We start from the raw sequence: 21,227 nt of genomic DNA, 5'->3' as shown, positions 1-21,227 counted from the left end.
AATCAGCCCCACAGACAGGGACTAAAGGTGAACATGTCCCAGCCTATATTAGCAACAAATATACTTCTAGTTTGGTTAAACAGGATGATGCCCTGGGGGTTCATCCATATGCAAATCGCCATTGATAAAGTCCCTTACCATATCCTAACAAGCCGTAGGTCACTATCTATGTCCCAAGAGTCCTATAACTTGTACCTAGTCCTTCTTGATGCACTCACTATCCAGTCAAATACCCTATTCATGGGAGACTTCATCTACCCCTCTATAGACTGGGAAACATACACTGCCTCCAGCTTGCAGGCACAACAATTCCTGGACTTTATTAGAAGAAATACCATTGACTAGATAGTGCACACTCCAAACAGAGGTTCAAATAAACTGGACCCACTACTTATCAATATGGGAGACCATTGCACCCCCATGTCATGTCCTCACCAGTGAAATTGGATCGCACAGTTCCCTCTTTCAAAATAAATATCAACATGGAAAACCCAGAAAAAAGCTGTAACAGTTAGGAACTACTCTAAAGCAAACTACATCCCATTAACTGACAGTTTGTCAAAATTCGGTGCTCCTCTAAACCCAGTTTTCATGGCAAACTATGTGGAATTGTTCATAGAAAACATGTACAACTATGTAAATGGCTGCAAAAAGAAGTAAGCTCAAAACTAACCCCAAAATCAAATCACACAGGATAGAATCCTAACCACAGGATATATAACAAATGGAAAAAAGTCATGACCAAAATCTGAAAGAGCAAATCTCATAATTTTATTTTTTATTTAACATTTGTTTACTGGAAAAGTCCTACTTGGAATGAAGCCAATATTCAGCAGAGGCCTGGGAAGAAATGCTCCAAATGCCAAGAGCTCACTAATTAAACTGAACAAGAAACTAAGTGTACTAATTGAATACAACAAGGTCAATTATTAGATCAAGATAGCCTCTCATACTAATGACAACCACAAGCCCTTCTACAGCAACCTTAAAGGTAACACAAAGCAGTGTGCTGAACTGGTGGTAATTGGTGCCATCTTCACCAAGCAGAGCAACATAGTGAATCTGCTGGCAGACAAATCCAGCTTTAACTTCAGCCTTACTGCCCCCCCCCCCCCCACGTGAAATCCCTACAAGCATCCCACCAAATATTATCAGGCACCAGGTCATGGCAGCACTTACTAAGGCCAAAAACACAACCTCAGTGGGCCTAGACAACATCCTGGGTTGCCTTCTAAATAGCTTGAAACATGACATATCAGGATCACTTGAGTCACTTTTCAATTACAGCCTCAAAACAGGTTAAGTACCAGTTGAGTGCAACAGCTATCCCTCATCACAAGGGTTAGCCATTAGCTGACCCCATAAACTACAGGCCCATTAATCTGACTAGTCTAATATGCAAAACCATGGAATGAATTATCACAGAAATTTTCATCAAAGACCTTGGCAACCTACAGACACTGGAACCATACTAGTTTGGTTTTATCAAAGGAAGGTTGTGCCTACTTAACTTGGTAGACTTCTTTGACAGGGTTTCCAAGGCAATGGATGAGGGGAAAATGGTGCATACTGCCTATCTAAACCTGGGTAAGGTGTTACAATATCCCACTCAGATATTGTTGACAAACTCACCAAACTAAGCATAAATCCCTGTATAACATGCTGAATTGCCAGCTGGATAAGATAGGATCCAAGAAGTCAGAAATGGTGTGACCATCTCCACCAAGAGGTCATCAACAGAGTACCTCAGGGCTCAGTGATGCGCCTACTCCTGTTCTGAATCTACTTCACAGAGGTCAAGGCTAATATCAAGGGACTCTGGCTCACCAAGTTTGCAGACAACTGCAAACTGGGACGTATCATAAAATTACCACCATGACACTAACATCCTACAAGATGGTCTAACACAGACAAATGACTGGTGCCAAAGTCACAGATTAAAACTCAATGCCAAGAATTGCATTACACTGCCTTTTGGGAAAAAGTCCACCCAGGTTAATTACTCCATTTATAAGGTACCCCTAAGAGCTGACCCTGTAGTTAGGGATCTGGGAACATATATAGGTAGTAATACAGCCTTTGACTAACACATAGTCAAGATAGTAAGAAAATCATTCTATGCCACCTAAGTTATAAGTAAGGGTATGGCATCCAGTTCCAGGGAAGTTATAGCACCACTTTACTCAGCCCTTATCAGACCCTCCATTGAGTACAATGCTCCCTTCAGCATGTACCTGACAAGACGTATGCAGCAGTAGAAACACCTACAGAGGTTCCTCAACAAGACAATCAAGGTTATTAACACATTTTCCTATACAGTTCACCTTCTCTCTAGACTCAGTCCTCTACAGGATACTGAGAGACAGTCTATGCCTGGCATATAAGGCATCCTGCATATTTGCAAAATGAACAGGCCAGATACACTAGATCCAAGGACTTAAACTTTGTGACATACATATGACACAAATAAATTGTGACATAAATAGAATGTTGTGGTGAAACAGATATGTTTCTCAGAGGATCCCCACTCTCTGGAACAGGGTATCCATCCATGTGAAGGGGAGTCTATTGAATGGGAAATCAAACATTTACCCCCCCCGAGTCTGACCCCCATGACTCTGATAGAGTGTGACAGCAAATATTCCCTAAGTAACATATCGCCCCCTCACTAAACCTTTAGTAACCTCCTTACTGATATACCCCTCCAAATAGATGCTCATGTTACATGGGGACAGAATTGGTTTGGGTTGTGTGCCTAGGCTTATAAAGGCATTAGCCTAGTCTATACCTATGAACCTATGAATTAAATATCTGTGGAGAATAAAAAGTTGTTGTTGTTTGTCTTTCGGCTTTTCCCAGTTAGGGGTCGCCAAAGCGGAACTCCGGTCCGTTAATGATTGGCAGTAGATTTTCACGAATGCTGAGGTGCCAGCTCGATGTTCAACCTTCAACGAAGGCACGCCCATTTACGCATGTCTTTTGAAAGCCCACAGAATTTTGTGTTATTGTTAATGATTGGGAACCTATAACAAAAAATGCATAGATGGAAGGATGTAGGAAAAATGGATAGATAGATAGATAGATAGATAGATAGATAGATAGATAGATAGATAGACAGATAGATAGATAGACTGATAGAGGTAATGATATAGATATAGATATAAATATATATATATATAATGTGAGTGTGTGTGTGCACATGTATATAGATGCGTGTCTGTGTGAGAAGTAGGAGACTTTCTCACAGATGTATGGCAATTTTTTTTTCTTTGTCTTGGGTTACATTGTCTTTTATCTGCAGAAAAAGTAAAAGGTGTGATTATCTGGTTGTGTGCAGTTATAGCTGATATGGAAATGCATCTGTAGTCTTCTTTGTAGTGCACATATTATATATATATATATATATATATATATATATATATATATATATATATATGTTGATTTGCATGCATTTTCAGTAATTTGTGTTCATTTCTAAGTAATGGGTAACTTTTTAAGAGGAAATAGAAAGTTGTGATTTTGCTTCTGTTCTGTGATAGTTTCCTATGGTATTTTGTTGGTCTCTGATAGCTTCATATGGTACTTTGTTGGTCTCTGATTGCTTCATATGGTAATCTGCTGGTTTGTGATAGCTTCATATGGTATTCTGCTGGTCTGTGATAGCTTTATATGGTAATCTGCTGAAATGGTGCCACTGTTGGGTGAGTGATTATTGTGGCAGCTGTAGGCACTTCTTTTTTGCTAGGGTCAGCATTACAGTTAATATAATCTTTCAAATGTTGAACAATTGGGTTTACAGTTTTATTTTATACCTTTGCAGGGGGTGTTATAGTGACAATACCTGAACAGTGATCAAGATAGGAAATGAATCAAAAGAACTGAAGTATAACCTTTGTTAAAGGACATGAATGCTAAATTGAAGGTAGTAGAGCACAGCAGGTTTGTAGAAGTTTCTGCCTAGAAGAGGGTGGACAAACTCATAAGAATGCACTTTTATTTATAGATAGTCTCTTGCTGCCCTCATTTAAAAAAAAGGACACCATTTGGAAAGCTTGACAAGTGGGGTGGCAGGTTGGCTGTTACTTGTTAACAAGTAATGGAATTGGTTATCCTCCATGAGATTTCTCTGTGGTGCAAGCTATGGGAGATATAATATAGGTGTATACACAGGCCAGCTCTACTTGCTATGTGAACTGACCAAACCTGCATTTTACTTTCTAACAAACAGTCAGGCAACTGAAAGATTTACATGCTCAAAAGAACGTTATCATTTATGTGGAAAGGTCGGGCATAGTTATGAATGGTGCCCTAAGAAATGGTTTACTTTCATGTTGGTAAGATGGAAATAGTGGAACCATAAACAGTTGTGGGGACTATTGGGGTTTGTAACCTCTTCTGCTTTGTGTGCACTGGAATAGCAGTAGGACATTTACCAAACATATTCTGCAGGCAGAGTTACTGCATAGAAGGCAGTCAGAACTCTCAGTTGTTATGCTGGTGATTGACATTAGGTTGAAAAATGAACCTGCTGATTTGTTACTGGAGGAAGGACACAAACAGTGGTACATTAGAGTAAGAATGAGAGGAGAGAGAAAATGGTGGGGGCACTGAAAATATTCCAGTTAATTACTTTACTCCAATAAGTGTCATCTTGTAAACTTGTGTTACTTGTCTAATGAAGAAAGTAAAAGGCAGAGAGGTGGCCAAAAGGCCCAAAATTGCAAAAACAGCAATATTAAAAGTAATAAACTACTGGTCCCACCATTAGAATATGTTTATTAGAAAACAACAAAGCTTTCAAGCCACTCAGGACTCTTCATCAGTGCCACAATTAAAAAACATTCACTTCCTATTTAAAACCAAATCCAGCCTATCAAAGTAGTTGTCACAAACACATGACTTAGAGCTTTATAAAATCATATGACAGAATAAAATCATGACAGGATAAAAAATTATATGAAGAAGATCAGTAATAAATAATGAGCAATGAATAATAGCAGCCTAATATAAAAATATCCATGAATACCTAGATAACAAAACTTTGTTTTTTTTCAAAATTGGTTTAACACTATTTTTTTACATTAAGTCCAGGTAGTTTGTTTACCCTGAAGAAATTAATCCATCTATATTCAATCAATTCTGTCCTATTAACTAAGTCACCACCACATATACCTAAATATACTGTTTGTAAAACTTTAAACTTAAAAGTGTGATCATTGCCAAAAGCAGTCGTGCTTATATAATGTATTGGTTTCTACTTTTCTCCTGATTTTTAATAGATGGGAAGCTATACGCTCTTCCATTTTCTGATTAGTTTTCCCAACAGAAAACCAACTGCATTTCTCACAATTAGCATGGTATATAACATTTTCACTTGAACAAGTTGTAAAAGTCCTAAAACAAAAAGATTTCTTTGAAACAGGATGTATAAATTCAGTTTCCAAATTAATATTCCTACAAAAGGAGCAATTATGACATGGCCAAGTCACTTTTTTATGTGATATAATATATATTTCTTGGTAAAGATCTTTATAAGAGAAAAGTTGCTTCAACTTTTTTTCTTTCTTAAAAATAAAACATGGACAGTCACCTAGAATTTTCTTCACTTCAGGGTCAGATTCCAAAATACTCCAATTTTTTCTTATAATAGATTTTATTTGTGGTGTGCGTCTATTGAATTTAGTAATATAACCCAATTTCCTAGTTGTATCTGATATATTATTCTGATGCATAGTCAAATTATTGCCCAGCATATAGTGCTTCCCTAAACCATCTCTTTATGAGGTTACTAACCCTCTATTAGTCCTAATCATGGTTTTATTATATCCCCTGATATAAAAATAATTAGTCATAATGTTAAGTTCAGTAACAAAGCCACTACTTGCTCTCAAAAACTGGCTGTTGACAACATTATTATAAATATGCCTGGGGTGCATACTAGTATTGTATACATGTCTTGTGGCCTGAACAATCTTTATATGAATAGAGGTCTGAAACTCACCATCTATAATAGCTACATTAATATCTTATAATAGCTACATTAATATCTAAAAAATAATACTTAGGTCTGAAACTCACCATCTATAATAGCTACATTAATATCTAAAAAATTAATACTTATTATTATCTGGAATTGCCCCTGGCTGCTGCATGGTCCTGGCCCCGGCATTTTTGACTGCTTTTTTTTTCTCTTGCCCAAAGTTCCCAGCGCCTCAAATTACTTATCCTATACTAGGATACAGAATTCTACCTGCCTGACGACTAAGGACCCCTTCCAAACTTCCTGCTGTCTCATCATACTGCCTCTTTCCCCTGTACCTTTTCAGTAAAGGTAGCAAGAAAGTATGTGTTCTACTAAAACTGGCTGTAAAGCTTAAGTCTGTAACTACTAGGTGGTCTAAAGCATGCTTCCCAGCCAGGACAACCAGCAGCCACATCTCCTCTATTCCTTCTGTAACCAACTTACCTTTTTGTCCATTAGTATAAGCTCCTTCTACTGCAACTTTATCCTCCCTACATCCCAGGTTATTCCATCTCCCATATACAACTAATGTAAGAATAACATTTGTGACCACTAGGTGGCGCCCTCATCCAGTCCCTCCTTCTATAAGCTTATTCCACCTGCTTATAATATAACTACATTATAAGTCTGATAACTAAACATTTTCTTCCAATATTACTCTAATTTATTTCTCCGTTCTTTCACTGAAAGCACCCAGCTATCCTACTACTGTCACTATCACTTTATCCCTTGACTCTACACTTACCCTCAACTAAACTTTCCTTCAATACATAGCATTTCACTGATTGTTCCTCTTTAGCTTACCCTGCTCTTGTCTCTACCCGCTCTGTTCGCCCTGTGGGCTCACTCCGCTCCCCTACCCCCAATTCTCACCCACCCCCAGTGGTCCTACACTTATACTTCCTAAACTCCACCCTCACCCCTACCCCACCTATCCTCAGCCTCAACCAATCTAGACATCCTAGCCACACCCTTCCTCTATCACCTATCTCCCTACTGCACCTTTCTCCAGTACTTTCACCCTTAGTTGTTGTTGTTGTTGTTGTTTGCCTTTTGGCTTTTCCTGGTTAGGGGTCGCCACAGCAGAACTCTGGTCTGCTAATGATTGGCAGTAGACTTTCATGAACACCGAGGTGCCAGCTTGACGTTCATCCTTCAACAAAGGCATGCCCATTTACTCATGTCTTTCAAACGCCCACTCAACCGCGGGGAGGACATGCAGACACCACACAGAAGGCACTCCCCACACTGTAGCCAAGAATCGAACAGGAGAACCTCTTGCTGTGAGGCAACAACGCTACCGCTGCACCACCATACTTTTCCATATTCTTCTCTCTTTACAACTCCTTCCTTCTAAAACCTTACCCTTTACCATTTTGACTTCTCTCTTATCCCTGCCCAATCTCTTTTGAAGTTGTACTAGCAACCTTGTTGAAGTTGTACAGGTAATACTAGTAATATGCCTCCAACACATAAAGCTCTCCAAACTAAGTTAATACTCATAGCCATACGTATACCAATCCTCACTACTATCTCCTCACCTCCTTTGAAAAGGTGAAATATTTCCACTTCATCTACTCTCCAAAACAAACAGCCATTCAAAATTCTACCCTTACCCAACTTCAAATAAATATCACATCCATTCCCTGCTACCTGTTAGCCAAATACCATCGACTCACACATATTAAATTCCATAACTCCACTGCAAGGAAATTAAAATATCTAACTAACTACATTAATGACCCAGTTTCTAGGCTAAAAGCTCCCACCTTAAAAGATGGTGACATCCACCCCAACCCAGGCCCAACCTATCTTTCCACAATAACGAGTCACAGTACCACTCCTGCTACCCTACCTACCTTGACCAGTCTCTCCAACTCCTTACTAATAGGACATCTTAATATCCGCAGTATCAACAACAAAGTTGGCCATCTCCATGCCCTTCTTGACTGTCATTCCTTTGATATCTTCTGTCTTTCAGAAACACGGTTAAAACCAGGAACTAAGGACATCGAGATTATTCCCTCAGGTTATAATACATTGAGACTCGATCGTACGAAATGCAAGGGTGGAGGAGTAGCCCTTCTGTTTAAAACTGGATTACAGATCTCCTCAATATCCTATATCCCTCCCCAAGATAGTAAGGAAGAAGTCCTTATCTCTAGACTTCAAATCAACACCAGTAAAACCCTAAACATCATCTGCATCTACCTACCTACTGATAATAATAGCACTATAATAGAGGAGTTTCTAAACTGGGTATCATCTACTTACCCACAAGAAACAATTATACTAGGTGACTTCAATACCGACTGGAAGTGTGACAACCCTTCCTCACATATTAATCTGTATGGATTCAGTCAAACTATTACCACCACTACTAGAATTAATAAAACAAACAAAAAAGAGAGTATCTTAGATTGGATTCTTATTAACAGACAGCAACAAACTTATAAAGTTGGAACTTTCCTGATGATGTAAGTGATCATACTTTAACTTACACTATAAGACAAAAAAATGATATTCCTAACTCCCCCATGTATAGGATATCACGGTCCCAGAAACACTTTAACCCTACATTTTTCCAAAATGAACTTAATGCCTGTGACTGGACCCCTCTAAAAACTCTCCCACTTGAAGAGGCTGTTAAATATTTCAGCTCTAAATTCTTAACAATCCTAGATAATCACGCACCCAAATGGTCTATTAGGTTGAAGTCTAAGACAGCCCCATGGCTGTCAAAAGATACTAGACAAACCATATTACTGAGGAACAAATCTTGGCTTAGTGGAGAGCTACCAGAACTATCTCTGAGCAACAAACTTTTAGACAGTTAAGAAATATGACAAAAAGAGCCATACTCGCTGACAAAAAGAACTACTATTGGAAACTACAGCAAACCCACCATAATAATCCTCAAAAATTCTGGTCAAGCATAAATAGACTCCTACACCCTGGGCACTCTAGCACACCATCTCCACTAGGAGCTGATAATAATAGCCCCCAGCAAACTGCCAACACCTTCAATACCTTTGTACTGACACCATATAATCCCTAGCCCATCAACTATTCACAGACAACACTAGTCTCCCTGTCTATCCACCAACCTTCCAACTACAACCCATCTCTACTGCTTACATACTAAAAATCATCCAAAAACTTAAGCCATGTACCTCCTCTGCAGACCAGCTAACATCAGAATACTTGCAAAAAGCAGCTAAATCAGTTACCTATCCTATATCTATCCTTATAAATAGAACCATAACCGAGGGAATTGTCCCAGACATCTGGAAAATCTCCCATATAATTCCCTTACACAAAGGTGGTCACTCTAATGATTATTCTAATTACAGACCCATAGCTCTCTTATCACCCTTAGCTAAAGTTATGGAAAAATGCATTCACCATCAGCTAATAAACCACTTAACCCAACACAACATCTTAGCTAACTGCCAACATGGCTTTAGACCATTTCATAGTACCACCACGGCACTCCTTTCTTTCACCGACTCCATCAGCCGTAACTGTAATAACAATAGCCTCTCTTCAGCACTCTTTATTGATATGTCAAAAGCTTTTGACATGATAAACCACCCCCTACTCATACCAACCCTTGAATCCCTCTCTCTAGACACCAAGGCTGTACTCTGGTTCAAGTCCTACCTTAACAATTGGCAACAGGCAGTTCTCTGGGAAAATAAGCTATCTTCCCACCTGCCCATTTCCCTTGGAGTCCCTCAGGGCTCCATTCTAGGACCTCTTCTTTTCTCATTGTTCATCAATGACCTACACGTAGCAATCCCTCAAGCCACCTGTATACAATATGTGGATGAATAAACACTCATTTGCTCTGCCAACTCTATAACTGAACTTCATTTTCTAACCCAGAAAGTATTCAGCACAGTTGAGGCATGGTTCTTGAAACGCTGTCTCCTTCTGAAAGCCAAAAAGACCAAGCTCTTACTCTTTACACCCAACAGCAACTCCCCCCCCTATAGATTTCTCACTCTTATCCAATAATGCCACCCTTATATCCCCAGACTCTACCACCAAACTGCTAGGAATCACAATTGACAATAACCTCACCTTTGATAGCCATATTAATAACAACAGTAAATAGAAAAATGGGCTCCTTATATACAATAAAATCCTTCTTAACGCCTACATCCAGAACTACAATTGCCCACTCCCATTTAATCTCGACTCTTCTTTATGCATCACCCATTTACACTAACCTAAAAAAAAGTAATCTCATCAAACTAGCTAACTCCTATAATAATATAGCCAGATTTGCTACTGGGAATCCATTTAGAACTCACCATTGTCAGAACCTTCAGCAACTAGACTGGTTTGAACTAAAAAAAATGTTGCTACTCTCCCAACTTAACATTGTTCAAAAGATATTTTACCAACGAAACAACACCCCAATACTTTCCAACCTTATTACCCCTATAGTAATCTCAACTCATTACGCTCCTCTAGCAAACTTCTTGCTAGCATAAGCAAGTTTAATAACTTGGCTGATGACTCCTTGTTCTCCAATACTGCTGGAAAACACAGGAACCTTTTGCCACCTGATCTAACTTTACAACCTTCCCTGCCACTCTTTAAGCAAAGGCTCAAGAAACATCTCAGGACACACTGGTTATGCCCCTGTTGCAACCCTGACTAATTCTCTACTTTCTCTACCGCTACTTCTATGCTGCCTCCTCTCAACAATTAATACAGTTATACCCCTCTTGAAGTAGTAACTATCACTAGATAATTAATTAACTCATGTCCTGAATGTTAATTTGAATGTTCTGTATATTACCTTAGATTTTATACTGTCAAGTGACTTACCCTATCCTGTTAGATTAGAGGTAACAAATGTTATTGTCCTCTCATTAATACTCTGTATTTAATTATTTTAACATCCTTTTTTTGTATAATACTGCAGGACATATTTGTGTGTCACTATTTTGCTGTGTTACTATTGGAGCTTTTCTCCCCGGGCCTCTACTGAAAATGGAGAGATATCCAGCTGGACTAGCCCGGTTAACAAATGTAAAATAAAAACAAATAAATAAATAATAAAAATAAAATACAGCTACTAGAATATTTTAAATCAAACTGAAGAAATTCAGTAGATTTTTCAGAAATGGTCCACAAACATTTCTAAAGATTCAATATTCCCCAGCCATATATAAAAAGTATCAACAAAACATTTATAAAATTTGAGGCCTTCATTTTAATATATAATTTCTCCATCAGAATAATTATATATATAGAGTTCTTCCCATCTAGACATCACAAGATTGGTGTAGCTGTTGGCAACAGGTGTGCCCATTGCTACGCCTGATATTTGATGGAAATATTCATCACTGAATGTAAACATGTTATTATTAAGCACAACATCCAGCGTTATGCAAAGGGTTGAAAGCTTATTAGTAGAAAGCCTGCCATGATGGGATAGAAATTCCCTTACATATTGCACACCTAAATCATTAAGAATAACCATAAACAAGGACTTAACGTCCAAAGTAACTAAAATTACGTCTTCCATATTCATATTATTCTTATTTTTTTAACAGCCATTGGTTCAGGGCATTTAAAAAATGGTTAGAGTCTTTAATATAACTATCACTATAAGACAAGAATCTATGAAGTTCACTCTCTAAATATTTAGACAAAGGTGTAGTAGTAATCCATCTACTACCCAAACAATAGGTCTCATAGGAGGCTTCACTAAACTTTTGTGTATCTTAGGTAAACCATATATAAAAGGTGTTACTGGGTGAGCCATATACAAAAAATTATCCAAGTCCGGTGTAATAGAATTTTAAATTAATAAATCATACAAAAAAGACTTTACAAATAATATGATTCAAGTCAGCACTAGACATTTTTTTAAAAGTAGTAAGATCTAATAAAAGCTCATACATCCAACTTGAATGGTCATTTGTATTCATAACAACTACGTTTCCTCCTTTGTCCACTGGCTTCATAATAACATCCTTTCTAGCACATAAATCAATAAACGCTTTCTTTTCACCTGCATTAAAATTATAAAATGTAGTGCTCTTAGTTTCAAAAAACATTCTATATATTTCATTTTCACATATGCTATAAAATGCTTTCATAGTAACAGTACTGTTAGAAATGAAAGTACTGGTCCATTTAATTTGATTTTCAAAACAGTTAGAGTTGTTTTTGTACTTAAGTTTCAGATCAACATTCCTAACAAATAAGCTCAACTCTGACAACATATAATATAAATATCCATCAACAGAAGGTATAAAAGACAAGCCTTTATGTAAAATAGCCAATTCAATATCACTGAGTACACTTTTGGACAAGTTTAAGACAGTAGTATTTAAAATATTCACTGTAGGAGCTAGTTGCGTATAAAGGCTGTGCAAAACATCATGTTTTGATTACAGTGAATTGGGATGCTGTAACTGGCATCATAGGTCCCTCCATTTTTACGGGACTGGAGAAGAAAGATTTTTTACCAAGAGAATTTGATAAGATCATATAGGGATATATTGTACAAGGCTGGTTAAAGATTGTGGGTGGTACCTGACTATTTCAGTAAGGTTGTCCCAGTACCTGTTGTGACACTACTATGTTGGAAATGCTTGAGGAGCTTGCTAGACTTTGAGGTACAGAGAATGACATCTTTTTCATTTCACAGGTCCATTTATACAGTACTGACATAGTAATATTAAAGGGAGTGAATTGTTGTCAGATGTTCAATGGTAGACTGGGGGAAGGGAATTCTATGATCTTGATCGGGAAGGGTGTGATAGCATGGTTAAATTTGTGTAAAAGGACATAAAAAACAAAATATCTGCTTAACATTTCCCTGGCACAGAAAAGACTGTCATAAATACCTAGGAATTTGACTAGGCTTTGCTGTAATATTCATATTAAGATTCCAATCTGTGTCCTGTGAAAACGAACTAGTGAAATAGGTCAAAGTGTGCCACAAACATACCAGCATGGAGTCCCTTGAAATCAGATAAACATTAAGTATTAACCTTCAAGTATCTGAACTGTTGGTATGTGGGTGTGAAAGGTAACTGTGTTAGTTTTTTTTTCTCATCAATTATGTTTAGGTAGCATAAAGACAGGGTGTCTGTGGTGGGACTGATGATGTTGTCCTGTATTACTGCATTTCTGAAAATGCTGTCCTTATTTATGAGTGTCATTCACATGTGCTTTAGAGTCTGTTGTTATCTTAAGCTGTTCTGTGTTGTTCTGAACATCAGATACAAGGACTGAAATCTAATAACATGTAATTTGGACTGTGAATGGTTGTTTCCCTCAGGATAATGTCAGGAGGAGGAGGAAGTGAACATCATTGTGGCTTTTAAGACTGATATTGTGTTCTTTCTGCCTCAACATAATGCTGAGTTATGTTCAGAGCAAACATTTCCTGCTTATGCCCAGTGCCGATTGTCATATCTTTTCCAGAGGAAATTGTAAGTGAACAAGCTCTAAAAGCAACCACAATAAAAGTAAACAAAAATAATCTTTCATCTGGTTAAGAAAAAAATGCTACAGAAGCCTCATTTAGGTTTAAGCAGTCCATATGTGCACAGAATATGTTTGTTAGTTTGGCATCTCAACTACTCCTATATGCTGAACAGCAATATTAACAACAGAAGAAGAAGAAACAACAACAATTAACAGCATCTTTATTAAATACAAATGTCCCTGGTGTCTCAGCAATGCCTTCGGGGAGGGGGATAAAAACACAACTGCTCTAACACCAGTTTTATAGATGCAATAATTAATAACAGTAAATAATTATGTATTTCCTGCTTAACTCATTATTAAGACCACATGGTCTTAACATTTTAAACTTCAGAATGCAAACACTTTTGTTCTGTAATAAAAATTAATTTAAATCATAATCCCCACCAGTTCTAGGTTTGACATGCAATAAAACAGAAGCAAATAAAGAAGTAGTCTTTTTTTCAATATTGAATGAATTGCAGAGACATTTAAGGGCATAAAGAAACGTGGAATCACAGGTATAAAAATCTATTCTGTCAATTCTAACCTTATTGATTGTGTCAGACATGTTTGTGACTACAGTGCAACAACTCGAATGACCTGACAGAAATACTCCTTTATTTGATGGTTGAACATAAATTACATCAGTAGCTGAAAATGAAATACAACTGTATATCAGCCTGTCACCCCAAACTTTTCCCTTTTCAATACAAGATTTGTGGTTTGAGATAAATCTTATGTTTCACTGAAAAATCATGTAATAAACAATTACAATGTTCATAAATAACTTGATCAATTCAAGCAGATAAAACATTGTATTCTGTTAATAACTCCCGTTTTCTACCAATATTTAGGTTATGAGGACTTTCCAGTCTGCCTCTATGAACTGTATGCTTATCTGCAGCAATATCATGGCTCGCAGATGACATCTTACAATAAGCTTTCATAAGAGTTTTCTCAGAATAACCCATTCTAACAAACATTGCTGCTCAGTGCTAGGAGTTTAAACAAAAAAACTACACTCCCTAGAAGCTCTCTTTACCCTAAAGAATGCTGATGTCTGTGCAGTCACTTAGACATAGTTTAAAGCCACAGAGAGCACACCAACAGAAGTTCATAGGTTACCAAAAAGGCTCATCCAGACTCTGCTACACTTTGCTGTGAAGGAAAGGTTAGTTTTGCTTTTATTTTTTTGTATTTTGTATTACTTTATTGCCTTTCTATATTTTGAATACTGTGGTCTGTTTTCTTTACCTTGTGTTTTACTTGCATTCTGCTTTAACAGCATATTAAAACGTCAAGAGACCACAGCTCTCTCTCTCTTCTGAGTCCGGCAGAATTTTTCCCGCCCTCCCACTCAGTTATAGTTGTCTTGTTAAATACCACTACCTTTCTAGTTGCCTGCCTCTTATGTTAATCTGACCATAGGTTCATAGGTTCATAGCTTCATACTAGGCTATCTGCCCTAGGGCATTTACAAGCCTGGCTTTCACCACCCTTTGAATTTAGTTTACTGTTCCCTTTTTAAGGTTTGTTTACTGTGCCTCTGTCTAGTAGTGACACAGAAGTTATTCCCGGGGTGAACCTACGATCTCCCATCCACTCGTCAAGATTCCTCTCGAAGAGAGTCAGTGAGGGGCTCTGCCTAACATGTACTGGGATTCTATTCCAGAGTGAAGGGAGCCTCTGGGTTATGAATCTGTCCATCCAGCATGTCCTATTTATTTCTGTTCTGAGGTTCAAGTCCCTCAAGAACGTAGCTCTAAGGGATTTGGATTTTCTGAGGTGGAGCATGTCCATTAATTCCAGGTTGGACATAGCTTTATACGTCAGGCATAGATCGTCTCTAAGTAGGCGGTATGCAACTGAGTAGAGCTGGAGATTCTTTAACCGAGCAGCATATGGCATCTGTTTGAATCCCTTGATCCTCTTTGTGAGATACTTTTGGGGTCTTTCTAGTTGCTGCAGGTGTCGGGTAAGGTACATCCCAAATGGGGCATATTCTAATATGGGCCTGATGAGGGATGAATAAAGGGGCACGATGACCTCTCTTGATCTAGACGTGAATCCTTTCATGATAAGGTGGGCTATATAGAAGGTCTTTCTAACCACTTTGGCAATGTGGTTGTCAAAGGAGAGATTACTATCGACTTGGGTCCCCAGGTCCCTAATTACTTCCTCCGTACTTAATGGGTTACCACCTATGTGGTAATTTGTGGGCACTTTGTTTTTGCCAAAGGGTAAGACTATACACTTTTTGGCATTTAGCTTTAGGCCATGGCTCTGGCACCAGTTATCCGTCTCTGAGACCCTTTTGAAGGATGCTTGTGTCAGCTGGAGAGTCCATTATGGTGCCCAGTTTGCAGTCATCTGTCAGCCACTGTCCTCCCATGTTAGCCTGTACCTCAGAAAAATATATACCGAACAAGAGAGGTCCCAGGACTGAGCCTTGTGGGACGCCACTTGTAACTGGTTTCGAGTCTGACATGGGTCCAGCAGTTCTGACTCTGTGGGTTCTGTCTTTGAGCCAGTTTGCAACCCATCTAGTGACATAGGGGTTTATATTTAAGCTGGATAGGTTATCTATGATGCCTGAGTGGGGTATTGTGTTGAATGCTTTTGCGAGATCCAGGTAGGCTGTGTGGACTACCTTCCTTTCATCTATGGCCTTGGTGACTGTTTCAAAGAAGTCGACCAGGTTCAAGAGGCAGGATCTGCCCTTAACAAAGCCAAATTGGGTGGGATCTAGTATCTGTAGGTCTCCAATGTCTTTGTTTATGAGTTCCATGATGATCCTCTCCATAGCTTTGCAGACTAGGCTAGTCAGGCTTATGGGTCCATAGAGGCACCACCTTTGTGGAGTGGGACCACTGTTGCTGTACGCCATTCTTTGGGCACATATCCTGTAGTAAGGCTGAGATTGTACAGCAGCTTTACGTGAGGGTTTAGTTCTTCTTGTAGTTCATGTAGGACCCAACCCGGGACACAGTCTGATCCCATTGATACTGTGTTTTTTGCTTTGGAGAGGGTGGCTTTCACCTGAGCATCTGAGATGTTAGGGAGGCAGTACTTTGCTGGGATAGATATTTGCTCTTTAGGGGGGGGGGGATTTGCACTGAACCTGTCTTCCAGGATGTTGGCAATGTCCATAGGTTCAGTGTATTTTTTGTCATTTTAGATCAACTCTGAGCATATCTGGGAGTTGCATCCCAGGTTCCTAACATAACTGAAGAAGGCCTTGTGATTATCTTTAGTTTCCTGTGCAATTTTTCTCTCGAAGCTGGCCTTGGAGGATTTTATGAGGGATCATAGTTTTCTTGCTAGTACTGATCAGAGATGCCTTCCCTTTTAGGGATTTTGCTCTATCATGTAGTAGCTTCCTCCTTCTGTTGTACACCTTATTTATGGCTGGGGTCCACCAAACTGGACACCTGCCTTTGGAAGATTGGGTCTTGATTTTGTTTGGGATAGCATGATCCATGCATTCCTGGAGGTGTCCATAGAATGCGTTTATATAGGATTCTGCAGTTTGGGCCATAGTTTCCACTTGCCCGGGGGCCCTGAAGGATTCCACCTCAGTTTTGAGAAGTGTGAAGTTTTTCACTCTGGTTTTCTGGGCTGGGGGTGGGGTCGGGATGTGGATATCCAGTGAGATTAACTCATGGTCCGATCTTAACAATGAGGGGTATACCTCTGGTATGAAGCATAGAGTCCCCATGTTGGTGATGATTAGGTCAAGTATGTTTTCCCCTCTTGTGGGAGTGGTGACTAGTTGTTCCATAGCATTTGAGTTTATAAATTCTAGGAACCTTTGGGCTAGGGTGTTGGGGCTTGAGTAATGCTCCCAGTCTATGTTTGGGTAGTTGAAGTCACCCAATATAATGGTGTTTGGAGAGATCTTCATATTCTCCAGTGTTCTCAGGAAAGCCGAGTGGGATTCCTGATTTTGAGAAGGTGGTCTGTAACATGCTACAAACTGAAAAGCAGTTTTACCCACTGTTAGTTGCACATGGATGGTCTCCAATGCTTTGTGCAGCTCCACTAATCTGGAGGTGTGGGTATCTTTGATGAATATGGATACTCCTCCTCCTTTTGTGGTTCGGTCCAAGTTTTGAGGCTGAAAAGCATGATATGAGGTATAACTTGGTAGTGCTGGAGTGCTCTCTGGAGCCTTGAACCAGGTTTCTGTCACTGCACAGATATCGATGTTCTCCATACTGAGGAGGGCTTCGAGTGCGTGCATCTTGAGGTTTAGACTTCTGGCGTTTAGCAGCATTACCATTAGTTTCTTATTCATTGTGTTGTCTATGGAGGTGGGTTTATCTTTTGAGCCTTGCCTAAAAAAGGCACTATGGGGGTGGCAAGAGCCTTTGCCAATATCCGAAAGCCCAGGGGTGACAGGTGCAAGCCATCCCTAACGAAACAACGTGGCTTGTCGAGCATGTCATCCCAGGCTGACACTGGATCCCCTTTGAATGACACCAAAATTTTAGCCAATAGTTAAAATCGATCATTTTGTCTTTATACTGTGGCATCATTCTAGGTGAGGGTAAGATGCTGCTCAAGGTCAGGGTCATACCGGCCTGGGCTACATGATCAGAGAGCTCTTCTATGTCTCTTTTCATGTAGTCCAGGGAGGTACATCTCAGGTCATTCACACCAGCATGGACAATGACTTGGTCATATTTGTACTTGCTTTGGAGTGACCTGAGTGCTTGTGTTATGTGGCGGATCCTAGCGCTCGACAGGCAGCTCACTGTGACCTTCTCTTTGTTCAGCCTGGTGAGCGGGACGTCAGTGTGTCTGACTATAGAATCAACTATTACAAGTGTATCAGGTGTGTTATTTAGCCTTAAGGGCTGCGACTGTTTGGCACACTGACTTTGTGAGCTATGTGTTGCATGTCTTTTGTTTTGGGGTAGTGTTTGCTTGGATGTCTGCTTTGGAGGTCTCTGTTGCTTAGGCAGATTTTTATTTAGGGCCTCCGAGTATGTTTTTATGTGTTTATGTGTTTGGTTTGCTGTTGTGATAGGACTATGTGAGACTGGATTTTTGATGTGTGAGGTTACCTTCTCCTCCTGACTGGTTGCACCAGTTCTGAGTTGAGAGAGCTCAGCCTCCAGTTTGGCTATATGGTTGCATCTCTCACATATATTTGAACTTGTTGGGAGGAGGAGAGGGTTGTCTGTGTACATGAGACAGTTGTAACATTGCCTCAAGATTCCCAGATTCACCAGATGGACTGGAGAGGAAACCATTAACTGACCTTTGGACATGCTAGAATAGTATAGGGAACTCCTTTATCACTGAATCAAAAAGGACCGATAGGGGACAGGGTACACGAAGGGAGTATATGAGGATGTAGTGCTTTTAGTTTACTAGTGCTGAGTTGTAAGATTGCTTATATGGGCAAGTGTAGGGCCTTAGATTGAGAATAGGGTGTTTAATTTGAGAGATAGAGCAGTTCTAAGGGAAAAAGTGAAGAGTACACTTTGTGGAGCCGGGAATAGTTTAAACCCGATTAAGAGGCGCTGCCCGATGCTGCACTATGCGCACAATCATGCAAAGCCATGCTAAAGCAGGTTTTTATGCAGGGAACTTTAAAGAGCTAGAAATTGGCCCAAAATGGCCAATAAACTACAAGATTCTTGTGCTGAAGTCACTCCTCCAGGGACAGATAGGCTGCTCAAGGCTCCCCACTCCCACTGGTGAGCAAAGAAACTTCCTTCTATCCAAGTAAAGAAATGGGCAACACAGGAACTATTCAAAAGTCCAGAATACAGCAATGCCTGTATAAGGGACTATTCTAAGTTAGGAAGGCAGGAAACAAGGATATATATATATATTTTTCTTTTTTTTCAGCAAAACAACAGGAAAAGTACAGTAAATCCAATACACAGGCTAGCGTACTTGAGTAGGCAGCCTCAACAGTTAAAATTCAAACAAACAAACTTTTAAAAGTGCAGGTATGAGAAAAACACAGAAAACAGGCTTAAAACAGGTAAATCAACAGTTTAAACTCACTTTTCGGCGAGGAAAGGTGGTCGCACAGGTAATAACAGTAAAATATACTTAAATCTTGAAAGCAGTCACTCTTTCATTTCTCTGCTGCTAGCACCACTCTGCAGGACCACAAGGAGCTGTTGCTGAGTAGGGATAGGTGAAAAACCGTGCCAAAGCGGGTTTTTATGCAGGTAACTTTAAAGAGCTAGAAATTGGCCCATAACGGCCAATAAACTACAAGATTCTTGTGCTGAGGTCACTCCTCCAGGGACAGATAGGCTGCTCAAGGCTCCCCACTCCCACTGGTGAGCAAAGAAACTTCCTTCTATCCAAGTAAGGAAATAGGCAACACAGGAACTATTCAAAAGTCCAGAATACAGCAATGCCTGTATAAGGTACTATTCTAGGTTAGGAAGGTGGGAAACAAGGATATTTTTATGTTTTTTTTCTTTTTTTTTTTCAGGAAAACAGCAGGAAAAGTACAGTAAATTCAATACATAGGCTAGCACACTTGAGCTGGCAGCCTCAACAATTAAAATTCAAACAAACAAACTTTTAAAAGTGCAGGTATGAGAAAAACACAGAAAACAGGCTTAAACCAGGTAAATCAAGAGTTTAAACTCGCTTTTCAGTGAGGAAAGGCAGTTGCACAGGTAATAACAGCAAAATATACTTAAATCTTGAAAGCAGTCACTCTTTTCGTTTCTCTGCTGCTAGCACCACTCTGCAGGACCATGAGGAGCTGTTGCTGAGTAGGGATAGGCAAAAAACCGCACCCATATATCTCATTTCCTTTCTACTTTCACTGGCTTGTGTGAGTAATCGCAAAATCATCATTTTTGAAATCCCTCCCCTTCAACTATTTAAATTTATTGGCCATCCTACTGTATTCCATAGTACCATAATACAAAAGTGACCACCCCTTTCAACCCATCTTGCTGTTTTAAAAATAGTAACTCTCTACTAAACCTAAACTTTTTGAACAGGTAAAACTTAAGTTACCTACTTTCACATCTAACTTCTCTAGTGCACACTGCAGTGTGCATTTTTTTTCATCTTACCTTTAAGCATCCCTGTGACTAGCACTTTCTCTAATACCTGCTGGAATGCACTAGGAAGACGTAAACTGATGCAAGCACTCAACTCTCCTTGTTAATAAGGAGAAATTAATAGTAGGCACTAAACAGCCTATAATTGCAAAGTACCTTGCTAAGGTAAGGGAAAACAGCTCCTGTACTTTACAAAAAAAAAAGCACCAAACCAGGCATGTCCAAGGGTCAGCTTCCGGTGATTTCTCCTGTCCAACTGGTGAATCTGGGCATACTGGACAATGCAGCAATTGCCTCATGTACACAGACAACCCTCTCATCCTACCACCCAACACTACAACCTGTGAGAGATGCACTTACATAGCCAAAATGGAAGCAAAGCTCTCTCCACCCAAGATTGTGCTAGACAGTCAAGAGGAGAAGGTTAACACCCACACTACACCTCAGGCAACACATAGCCCTTCTAAACCCACACCACCAACACCCACATATAGCAACACTAAATCCACATATGCAGAGACCCTTAACTGTAACCTGCCCAAGCAACAAGGACCTCTGAAGCAGAAACGTAAACACCAATCACAACCAAAGTGTCACAAAGTTCACAACACCAGTGTGCCACCCAGCAACAGCCCCTAAGGCAAGACAAT

The sequence above is a fragment of the Protopterus annectens genome, chromosome 17.part0 (genome assembly GCF_019279795.1).
Source record: "Protopterus annectens isolate FY-2018-M chromosome 17.part0, PAN1.0, whole genome shotgun sequence".
NCBI classification, from domain to species: Eukaryota; Metazoa; Chordata; order Ceratodontiformes; family Protopteridae; genus Protopterus; species Protopterus annectens.
This window is presented reverse-complemented; position numbering follows the sequence as displayed.